We start from the raw sequence: 12,413 nt of genomic DNA on the forward strand, positions 1-12,413 counted from the left end.
GTGTCTATGCTGAACCTTTTTTTTACTTGGTCCAGATGCTTACAGCATATCTGCCCATTGTTAAGTTTAACCACGATGACCCTGTTCCCCCCTTTTTCTATTACAGTACCCTCAAGACATTTGGGCCCCATGGCGTGATTGAGGACAAATACGGGGTCATTTATTTCTATACATCTCCCCCTTGGGTTTCGGTCATGGTACTCGTTTTGGGACTGGTGCTTGCCCTCAACTATGTCGGACAGGACTGGGTGAATGAGGGACAATCGAGTTTCGAGTGTTTGTTTCATAAGTAGCTCAGCGGGCGGGACCCCCGTGAGCGAGTGCGGTCGAGACCTATAGGCCAGCAGGAGGCACGATAGGCGGCATTGAAGGGTGGGTCCTTGAATCCTGAGCATGCCGTGTTTAATGATTTGGACCGCACATTCCGCCTGACCATTAGAGGCCGGCTTGAACGGTGCTGCCCTGACATGGTTGATGCCATTGCCCGACATGAATTCCCGTAATTCGTAGCTCGTGAAACATGGGCCATTATCGCTAACAAGGATGTCCGGCAAGCCATGGGTTGCAAAAACCGCACGTAGATCTCCACAGTGGTGGATGTCATGCACGAATTCAAAATGATGCACTTGATCCATTTCGAGTACGCATCTACCACAATGAGAAACATTTTTCCCATGAACGTGCCCGCGTAATGTACATGAATCCGTGACCATGTCCTGGTGGGCCAGGACCATGGGCTGAGCAGGGCCTCCCTGGGGGCATTACCCAGCTGGGCACTTGTCATGCACCTGCGAACACAGTGTTCCAAGTCTGAATCAATTCCCGGCCACCAAACATGTGACCGGGCAATGGCCTTCATCAGAACGATGCCAGGATGCTCGCTGTGGAGTTCCCTGATGAATGCCTCCCTGCCCCTCTGGGGTATGACTACCCGGCTGCTCCATAGTAGGCAGTCAGCTTGGATGGAGCGCTCATCCATCCACCTGTGAAACGGTCTGACCTCCTCAGGGCATGCTCCATGTGCCGACGCCCAATCCCCAGTCAGAACACATTTCTTAATCAGAGATAGAAGGGGATCTCTGTTTGTCCAGATTTTGATCTGGCGGGCTGTGATGGGGGAGTCTGCGCTGTCGAAGGCCGTGACCATCTCAGCGCTTTGTTCCACTGCCCCCTCGGTGGTGGCCAGTGGAAGCCTGTTGAGCGCGTCAGCGCAATTTTCGGTGCCAGGCCGGTGGCAGATGGAGTAGTCATAAGCAGCCAGCGTGAGAGCCCATCACTGTATGCAGGCTGACGTGTTGGCATTGACAGCCTTGCTGTCTGACAACAGGGATGTTAATGGCTTGTGGTCCGTCTCTAATTCGAACCTCCTGCCAAAAAGGTACTGATGTATTTTTTTTACATGATAGACACACGCGAGTGCCTCCTTCTCAACCATCCCATATCCTCGTTCTGCTTGAGAGCGCGACCTGGAAGCATAAGCCACCGGTTGTAGTTGGCCCTCAGCATTGCTCTGCTGCAACACGTACCCGACCCCATAGGACGATGCATCACATGTCAGAACCAATTTCTTACAGGGGTCGTACAGGGTCAACAACTTATTTGAACAAAGTAGGTTCCGCGTCACATTGAAAGCCCGTTCTTGACAGTCCCCCCAAAACCAATCACAACCCTTACGCAGGAGCACATGAAGCGGCTCCAACAATGTGCTTAAGTTCGGCAGAAAGTTCCCGAAATAGTTCAAGAGTCCCAGAAATGAATGCAACGCCAATGTGTTGCCGGGCCTGGGCGCTCGTCGAATCGCCTCCGTTTTGGATTCGGTGGACCGAATCCCATCTGCAACAACCCTCGTGCCCAGAATCTCAACCTCAGGAGCCAAAAACACACATTTGGACTTCTTGAGTCGCAGGCCGACCCGGTCCAGTCGGCGTAGCACCTCCTCCAGGTTGTGGAGATGTTCCTCGGTGTCACGACCCATGATGAGTATGTCGTCCTGAAATACGATTGTTCCAGGAATGGATTTGAGCAGGTTTTCCACGTTTCATTGAAAAATCGTGGTCGCTGATCGAATGCCAAATGGGCACCTGTTGTAAACGAACAGTCCCTTGTGCGTAGTGATGGTGGTCAGTCGTTTAGATTCGTCGGTCAGTTCTTGGGTCATGTAGGCTGAAGTGAGATCCAACTTGGTAAACAGCTTGCTGTCTGCCAGCATGGCGAAAAGATCCTCTGCTCTCGGGAGCGGGTATTGGTCTGGTAGGGTTACCCGATTGATAGTGGCCTTGTAGTCGCCACAGATCCTGACAGAACCATCCACTTTTAGGACGGGAACGATGGGGCTCGCCCAGTCGCTGAATTCAACGGGCGAGATGATGCCCTCTCTCAGTAAACGGTCCAATTCCCTCTCAATTTTCTCTCGCATCACATACGGCACCGCTCTGGCTTTGTGGTGCACTGGTCTGGCGTCCTGGGTGATGCGTATCACTACTTTGTTACCTTTGAACGTCCCGACGTCAAGTTGGAATAGTGACTCAAATTGTTGTAGGACTTGTGAGCACGAGCTTCGCTCCACAGATGACATTGCGTGCACATCCCTCCATTTCTAGTTCATCTCAGCTAACCAGCTCCTTCCCAACAGTGCATGGCCATTGCCTGGGACAATCCAGAGTGGCAGCCAGTTCACTGATGCATTATGTCTGACCGCCAACATTGCACTGGAATGATTTGTTGGTATACGTCTGTAGTTGTGTCTCAATACGTTCTAGTTTGGGTCTACTGGCTTTGTGTGGCCATGGCTTTTTGAATTGTTGAACGCTCATGAGTGACTGGCTGGCCCCCGTGTCCAGCTCCATACGTATAGGGATGCCAATTAATAAAACCTTCATCATCATTGGTGGCGTTTTGGTATATGAGCTGTAAATGTTTGCCACATGAACCCAATGAACTTCAGCGTCAATTGATTTGCCCCAAGGGTCATCCTGCATCACAGACCCCTCTTCTAGTCCATCCACCTCATAAATTAGCCTGGTTACAGGCTTCCTGCACATTCGAGCTAAATAGCCACTGAGGTTGCAATTTCTGCAGACAAATTGTTGAAACCTGCAAGGCCTGGCAGAGTGTTTGCCCCCACACCTCCAGCATGAGCTGAGATTCCCATTGTTGTGAACAAAGGAGCTATGACCCGGCATTCCTCGCTGATTGTCTCTTTGACTGCCCTTGAGTACCCAGTTAGTGGTTGTCAATGGCCCCATCCCGGACCGCATTGTCCACTGTGATGGCTTAAATGTCTATTCAGCCTGCCATTGTCTCTGTTGAAAACCTGTCTGGGGTCTATTGCTGCCCGGGGTGCGTCGAACTGCCCTTGCCTGCCTGCGGGCTCTGAGTTGCGTTTATGATATCGACTCCCTGATCCCCCGCCATGTTGGAGGCAGAATTGCGCGCGTATATTATTTTGGTTTCCTGCTCTCCCACCATGAAAGTCTGAGCCATCAATGCCGCCGTTTCCAAAGTCAAGTCCTTGGTCTCAATTAACTTTCGGAAAATCCCCGCATGACCGATGCCCTCAATAAAGAAATCCCTTAACATCTCCCCCTTGCAGGCGTCTGTGAACTTACAGAGGTTGGCCAAACGCCGGAGTTCCACAACAAAGTTCTATGCTCTGTCCTTCACGACGTCGGTGGGTATAGACTCTGTGTCAGGCCATGTGTACGCTGCTCGCCAGTTTGAGATGCTCACTGATTAGTTTGCTGAGCTCTTCAAAGCTTTTATCCGCTGGCTTTTCGGGTGCTAGTAGGTCCTTCATGAGCGCGTAAGTCATAGGTCCGCAGCTGGCCAGCAGATGTGCCCTTCGCTTGTTGGCCGCTGCATCTCCCAGCCACTCTTTCGTGACAAAGCTTTGCTGGAGCCTCTCAATGAAATCGTCCCAGTCCTCACCAACACAGTACCGTTTATCTGTGCTATCAGTGGCCATTCTCGTGGGTCGTTGATTCCCGTTTCTCGTCGCCAATGTAAAGTCCTTACTCAAAGGCACAAAACCCACACGAGGCACATTCTATGGACAAGGTCACTCTATGACCTGAACCTTTATTCACAGGACCAGGAAGTGATGACCCTGCATGGGACCTCCCTTTTTATACCTGGATGACCAGGTAAGGAGTGTCTCCCACAAGTTCACCCCCTGTGGTCAAGGTGTGCAATGCTTAAGTATGTACAGTATTGCAGTGGTGTTACACAGAGGTTACATACATGACAGATGCATTTGAAAACGAAAAGTGACCCGTTACGGCCCGCCAGAACAGGACCTGCACCAGCCAGGATACTTTACTACCCCTTGTAAAAAAACTGTGTCCCCCATGGGAGCTGGTCCAGCGTCCCAGTGGAGATGCATGACGAGATCAAGCCGTTCCAGCGGCACAAAGACGAAATATCCATATAGGCGGACTGTTTTTTGTGGCGCAATTGCGTAGTTTTACCAAAGAAAGGCAGGGAAATGTTGATACGTGACCTACACAGTACACACCCAGGCACAGTAATGATGAAAGCTATAGCCAGATCCCATGTGTGGTGGCCTGGCATCGACTCAGATTTGGAGTCTTGCATGTGCCAATGCAACACTTGCTCTCAACTGAGCAATGCACCCAGGGAGGCACTGCTACATTTGTGGTCATGGCCCTCCAAACCGTGGTCTAGGATCCATGCTGACTTTGCTGGCCCGTTTCTAGGCAAAATGTTTTTGGTTGTTGTGGATGCTTATTCAAAATGGATTGAGTGTAGAAACATGGAAACATAGAAAATAGGAGCAGGAGTAGGCCATTCAGCCCTTCTAGCCTGCACCGCCATTCAATGAGTTCATGGCTGAACATGCAACTTCAGTACCCCATTCCTGCTTTCTTGCCATACCCCTTGATCCCCCTTGTAGTAAGGACTTCATCTAACTCCTTTTTGATTATATTTAGTGAATTGGCCTCAACAACTTTCTGTGGTCGAGAATTCCACAGGTTCACCACTCTCTGGGTGAAGAAGTTTCTCCTCATCTCGGTCCTAAATGGCTTACCCCTTATCCTTAGACTGTGACCCCTGGTTCTGGACTTCCCCAACATTGGGAACATTCTTCCTGCATCTAACCTGTCTAAACCCGTCAGAATTTTAAACGTTTCTATGAGGTCCCCTCTCATTCTTCTGAACTCCAGTGAATACAAGCCCAGTTGATCCAGTCTTTCTTGATAGGTCAGTCCCGCCATCCTGGGAATCAGTCTGGTGAACCTTCGCTACACTCCCTCAATAGCAAGAATGTCCTTCCTCAAGTTAGGAGACCAAAACTGTACACAATACTCCAGGTGTAGCCTCACCAAGGCCCTGTACAACTGTAGCAACACCTCCCTGCCCTTGTACTCAAATCCCCTCGCTATGAAGGCCAACATGCCATTTGCTTTCTTAACCGCCTGCTGTACCTGCATACTAACCTTCAATGACTGATGTACCATGACACCCAGGTCTCGTTGCACCTCCCCTTTTCCTAATCTGTCACCATTCAGATAATAGTCTGTCTCTCTGTTTTTACCACCAAAGTGGATAACCTCACATTTATCCACATTATACTTCATCTGCCATGCATTTGCCCACTCACCTAACCTATCCAAGTCACTCTGCAGCCTCATAGCATCCTCCTCGCAGCTCACAATGCCACCCAACTTAGTGTCATCCGCAAATTTGGAGATACTATATTTAATCCCCTCATCTAAATCATTAATGTACAGTGTAAACAGCTGAGGCCCCAGCACAGAACCTTGCGGTACCCCACTAGTCACTGCCTGCCATTCTGAAAAGTACCCATTTACTCCTACTCTTTGCTTCCTGTCTGACAACCAGTTCTCAATCCATGTCAGCACACTACCCCCAATCCCATGTGCTTTAAATTTGCACATTAATCTCTTATGTGGGACCTTGTCGAAAGCCTTCTGAAAGTCCAAATATACCACATCAACTGGTTCTCCCTTGTCCACTCTACTGGAAACATCCTCAAAAAATTCCAGAAGATTTGTCAAGCATGATTTCCCTTTCACAAATCCATGCTGACTTGGACCTATCATGTCACCTCTTTCCAAATGCGCTGCTATGACATCCTTACGAATTGATTCCATCATTTTACCCACTACTGAGGTCAGGCTGACCGGTCTATAATTCCCTGTTTTCTCTCTCCCTCCTTTTTTAAAAAGTGGGGTTACATTGGCTACCCTCCACTCGATAGGAACTGATCCAGAGTCAATGGAATGTTGGAAAATGACTGTCAATGCACCCGCTATTTCCAAGGCCACCTCCTTAAGTACTCTGGGATGCAGTCCATCAGGCCCTGGGGATTTATCGGCCTTCAATCCCTTCAATTTCCCCAACACAATTTCCCGACTAATAAGGATTTCCCTCAGTTCCTCCTCCTTACTAGACCCTCTGACCCCTTTTATATCCGGAAGGTTGTTTGTGTCCTCCTTAGTGAATACCGAACCAAAGTACTTGTTCAATTGGTCTGCCATTTCTTTGTTCTCAGTTATGACTTCCCCTGATTCTGACTGCAGGGGACCTACATTTGTCTTTACTAACCTTTTTCTCTTTACATATCTATAGAAACTTTTGCAATCCATCTTAATGTTCCCTGCAAGCTTCTTCTCGTACTCCATTTTCCCTGCCCTAATCAAACCCTTTGTCCTCCTCTGCTGAGTTCTAAATTTCTCCCAATCCCCGGGTTCGCTGCTATTTCTAGCCAATTTGTATGCCACTTCCTTGGTTTTAATACTATCCCTGATTTCCCTTGATAGCCACAGTTGAGCCACCTTCCCTTTTTTATTTTTACGCCAGACAGGAATGTACAATTGTTGTAGTTCATCCATGCGGTCTCTCAATGTCTGCCATTGCCCATCCACAGTCAACCCCTTAAGTATCATTCGCCAATCTATCCTAGCCAATTCACGCCTCATACCTTCATAGTTACCCTTCTTTAAGTTCTGGACCATGGTCTCTGAATTAACTGTTTCATTCCCCAGTGTGCAATAATATCTGTGAGCTCGCCCACTGCCATCATCGAACACCGACGAGCCATGCTTGCCACGCACGACCTGCCTGATGTCCTTGTCAGCGACAATGGCCCGTGCTTCACCAGTGCTGAATTCAAGGAATTCATGACCCGCAATGGGATCAAGCATGTCACACCTGCCCCGTTCAAGCCCACATCCAATGGCCAGGCAGAACGGGCAGTCCAACCCATCAAGGAGTCGGGTGCTTCATGTCAAACTCGCAAATGGACTAACTTGCAGAAAGCATTTGGACCAACCAAAACTGCGGATCACAGACAGCCACGAGCAATCCGAAGAGGACACCACCAACTTCGACCCTCCGACACACACACAAGTGGCAACCGACATCACGGTTGACCACGAAGCTGAACTCACCATCCCCAGCAGCTCAGCAAGGCCAGCTGCACAGCAGCCCAGCGAAGAACCAACCAACTCACCTACACCTGCATTTGTACTGAGACGATCGACTAGGGAGCGAAAGGCCCAGATCGTCTCACCCTGTAAATAAGTGTACTATTGACTTTGGGAGGAAGTGATGTTATGTATGCAACCCTATGTAACCAGTATTATACCGCCACGAGAGGGCGTACCTGTTGGAGTCCCAAGAGATCCCAGCATCCCCTGGGAGCACGGTATATAAGCAGGCCTCCCATGCTGTACCAACACTCTGGAATTAGAATAAAGGAACTAAGGTCACACTTACTCATGTCGACAGTACTCAGTTACATTACTTTATTATGAATGTAACAAAATGGAGCTCTGTTTTTCTGGATTGTCCCTTTCTGGTCACAGTTTGGACATTCCCTATGGGAAGTGGTTTAAATAGGATATCCAGATAATTGTGCCTACTGGTAAACTCTTGAGGTCATTTAGAGGGCAATTGTAGATTTCTGGATCCAGGTCAGAAGAACCTCAGATGAAGTGACTGCCTTTTATTTAAGACTGCTTTTGCATCTGTAACAAAGTGTCTGGAGTGTGTGGGATGCATGCAAGATGTAAAACTTTTATCATTGTGAATAAATAGATCGATTAGTTAGGCTGCAGTTTGCATTGGTCATTACAAGTTTCATATAAGACAGGATCAATAAGAAGTGTATTTTAGAATATTGCTGAATATACTTTCGTTTGGAAAACACATTGGAAAACATTCAGGTCCACGAACCCATCAGTAAAGTACTCACCCAAGTGTTGATTAACTTCCCTAGATCATATCATGATGCATTTATTGTCTCAATCTCGCTTGACAGTTGATTTGAGACAGGATCCAAATTCCAGCAATGAGCAGTGCTGTTTAAACGGGCCGTAGGTAAATCACAATATCCTGCGGAGGAGTAATAAGCGAGGAGTATATCTGCATTGAGCATGGGGTGAAGAGGAAGAAGAAAAGAAAAAAGCAGTGTGACAAAAAGAGCGGCAGCATCAAATCAAAACACTCTTACTAAAAGACATAAAAAATCAAGGTCTAGGCAAGGAAATGAGGAAACTCAGAGAGAGCGAGAGAGAGAAAATTAAAACAGGTCAAATAAATTAAATCAGAAATGATAAAACACCTTTCAGTGCAGTTTTATTATTCTGTCTGAGTTGACTATATACAGGCACCTTGGATCAAAATATCTGAACAAATTAATTATTTCTGCACTTCTGCTGATGTATCTGTTGTATTCATAATCCATTTGTTTGTTACAGGACATTAAACAGCATTAGGACCCTGCGGGAACTATTCACACACTGGATCGGGGTACAAACCACTATGAATCAGCCGACGGTCAGATCGCCTTCATCAGTATAACTTTGATGTACAGTACATCGCTGGCAGTCGCAACCACGGCGCTGACATGCTCAGCTGCTCGACACCTGTTTCAGACTCTGGTGCTGACTTGTTCACAGATGATGACACATATGTCACGTCGATCATCAATCAGTCCATCAGAAACCTTGTCACCTACAATGAACTCAAAACTGAATCACAGTGTGATGCTACGCTCCAGCACATGTGCCACTTCCTCCAGGCTGAGTGGCCTAGACAAATTCCGGAAGAGCTGAAAACCTTCCACAGACTTCGCGAGGAATTTTCCATTTGGAACGATGGCTGCCTAGCTCATGGTGATAGTGTAGTAATTCCCAAGTCGCTTCAACAGTGTGTACTTTTATTGGCACATGATGGACATCCTGGCATTGTCCGCATGAAGCAGTGATGTCGCGATTCAGTATGGTGGTCTGGGACTGACACTCACATTGAGGAGTTTGTCTCGCACTGCGAAGCATGCAGTCTGAGCAAAAAGGCCACAAACATCCGACCAGCGCCAATGAAGCCCATTCCATGGCCACAAAGACCATGGCAACAACTTCAGTTGGATATCTTCGGTCCAGTTGAAGCAGTTCCACAGCACCAGCGTTCCTTGTTGTAGTACATGACCTGCATTCCAAGTGGCCAGAAATCGCTACAACAAGTTTAGTGACCTCATCAATGATCGTCACTATTCTGCAACGTATATTCACAAAGTGGGGCCTCCCAGAGGTCATAATCACTGAAAATGGACCACAATTTGTGTCCAACCAGTTTGCGGATTTCTTCACTCATCATGCTATCGAGCATCGTCTTACTGCTCGGTACAATCCTCAAAGCAACGGAGGTGTTGAGCAATTTAACCGTGTCATCAAAGAGGGTTTGACAGCCAACCTCGCAGCAGGCCAAATATTCGATGAAGCGGTTCAAACCATTCTCCGCACATACTGTGCGACAAAGCACTTGCTAACGGGGAAGACACCCGCTGAGCTCATGATTGGGCGGAATCTTCACTGGCTACTAGACATTCTCAAACCCCCAGCCAAACCTAGCGCAAAGATAACCACACTCGTATCCCAGATTTCGGAACGGCAACAAAAAGCGAAGTTGTACACTGACACAAAAGCACCTACTGAAGAATGGAGATTGGGTCAGAGTTAAGTGCCCAAACCGGAGTCATAAGCTCGCATCTTCACTTTTGCCTCCAAAACAGATTGGGCAAAAGTTCAGCCCTCACACCTTCGAGCCCAATGATGGAACTCGATGGAACGTTCGTAGACTGATCCCAACTCACAGGCCAACAGACCAGCAGGATGGAACAGAGGCACTGTTCTGTTTCCCAAACAAAAACATTGATCAAACACCGCAAGCTCCACACCGGTCTCAGTATATCAGAACACGGCCTGGCTATCTCAAGGACTTTGTCTGTTCATAGACTGTATTTTTCAGAAGGGGGAAATATGTTGTGTTCATACTCTATTGGTTGGTTACAGGACACTAGACAGGCATTAGGACCATGTGGGAGCTATTCACACACTGCTGTAAACATGCTGGTTCCCATGCTGGTTTGGGACACCATTTTGGGGAGTTGCTATAAAGGACACAGTTAAGTTACTTTACTCCTGGTTCAGTTAGTCTGTTATTTACATACACAACAGTATTTTTCCTTATGTTTTCTGCTTAGCAATATCAGAGTGAACACACTCCAAAAAGTGCGCGAAGTGCTTCGGGACATTTCTCGATAAGTGATAAAACGCTCGATAAATGCAAGTCCGTTCCTTCTACTCTCCTCTCCTCTCATTTCCTTTCCTGTAAACAGGAAAATAATAAGGAAAAATACGGAGGGGGTGTGATCATAATCTGGGAATAGTGAAGTTCAGAGCTGATGAAATTATCTCACATGTTACAGAATACTTGGGATTTTTATAGCAAAGCTTCAAACCCCAAACGTGTTCAAACAGAAAGCAAGTATCGTCAACATAAGCTACTGTTTATACAGTAACCGACCTTGAAGCTGCAGATAATGTTACAGCAATTGTGTTGTTTTTCATCCGGAGATGATTGAGCACTTTCTTATGATATTCTAACAACTTAATTTTTGATGTAGTGTTGCTGTGACATCAGAAAATAATTTTAAAATACTTGGATGATGAGCTCCTCCAGTTGGAGTTTCGCGGAGCCCAGGAGGTCGGCGTTTACTTGGTGGAAGTACTTTAATCAAGATTAACTTTTCCCTTTCCGAGAAACTGGAGCCCTTCCTGAGTTTCTCTTAGTTCTTTCATAGCAAGAATCATCAAATTACATGGTCGTTTAGGAGGGAAGAGAGTCATATAATTGTGGAACATGACAATAAAATAAGTTATCTTTGACCCTTCCACTACAATGCACAGATATTAGGAATTTCCATTGTTTTCTTTGCGATTTCAGAGCCATTATATCTGCTTCCAGGGGGCATAAGTCACTGACTGAGGTAAAGAACAGCAAATCTTGTTATAACAAAATAAAACCAGTGTAAGTAGCACCTTTATACTAGTTAACGGCCATGTCCCCAGTCCATTGAATCAGCGGGTAATCATCATCATCATCATAGGCAGTCCCTCGGAATCAAGGAAGACTTGCTTCCACTCTTAAAATGAGTCCTTAGGTGGCTGAACAGTCCAATACAAGAACCACAGTCCCTGTCACAGGTGGAACAGTTAGTCGTTGAGGGAAGGGGTGGGTGGGACAGGTTTGCCGCACTCTCTGCTGCCTGCACTTGATTTCTGCATGCTCTCGGCGATGAGACTCGAGGTGCTCAGCGCCCTCCCGGATGCACTTCCTCCACAGGGCAGTCTTTGGCCAGGGATCCTCAGGTGGCAGTGGGGATATTGCACTTTACCAGGGAGGCTTTGAGGGTGTCTTTGAAACGTTTCCTCTGCCCGCCTTTGGCTCGTTTGCCGTGAACGAGTTCCGAGTAGAGCGCTTGCTTTTGGAGTCTCGTGTCTGGCATGCGAACACTGTGGCCTGCCCAGCAGAGTTGATCAAGTGTGGTCAGTACTTCAATGCCTGGCCGAGGACGCTAACATTGGTGCGTCTGTCCTCTCAGGATTTGTAGGATTTTGTGGAGACATCGTTGGTGGTATTTCTCCAGTGACTTGAGATGTCTACTATACATGGTCCGTGTCTCTGAACCATACAGGAGGGCGGGTATTACTACAGCCCTGTAGACCATGAGCTTGGTGGCAGATTTGAGGGCCTGGTCTTCAAATACTCTTTTCCTCAGGCGGCCGAAGGCTGCACTGGCACATTGAAGGCGGTGTTGAATCTCATTGTCAATGTCTGCTCTTGTTGATAAGAGGCTCCCAAGGTATGGGAAATGGCCCGCATTGTCCAGGGCCGCGCCGTGGATCTTGATGACTGGGGGCAGTGCTGAGCGGCGTGGACAGGCTGATAGAGGACCTTTGTCTTACGGATGTTTAGTGTAAGGCCCATGCTTTCGTATGCCTCAGTAAATACGTTGACTATGACTTGCAGTTCAGCATCTGTATGTGCTGTAAGGGGAGCTTGGGGTGTGGGTTCGAATCCACATT

The 12,413-nt window shown here is 47.6% G+C and overlaps 1 protein-coding gene across 1 annotated transcript in view; it reads left to right on the plus strand.

Moving 5' to 3' along the window:
* The first annotated feature begins 10,428 nt into the window (after positions 1 to 10,428).
* Positions 10,429 to 12,413, plus strand: part of LOC139265211 (2-Hydroxyacid oxidase 2-like) — a 132,360-nt gene continuing 130,375 nt past the window's right edge. The window contains exon 1 of the mRNA XM_070882135.1: positions 10,429 to 10,449. The gene's annotated coding sequence lies outside the window, so the exon portion shown is untranslated. The remainder of the gene's footprint in view (positions 10,450 to 12,413) is intronic.

The sequence above is a fragment of the Pristiophorus japonicus genome, chromosome 6 (assembly GCF_044704955.1).
Source record: "Pristiophorus japonicus isolate sPriJap1 chromosome 6, sPriJap1.hap1, whole genome shotgun sequence".
NCBI classification, from domain to species: Eukaryota; Metazoa; Chordata; class Chondrichthyes; family Pristiophoridae; genus Pristiophorus; species Pristiophorus japonicus.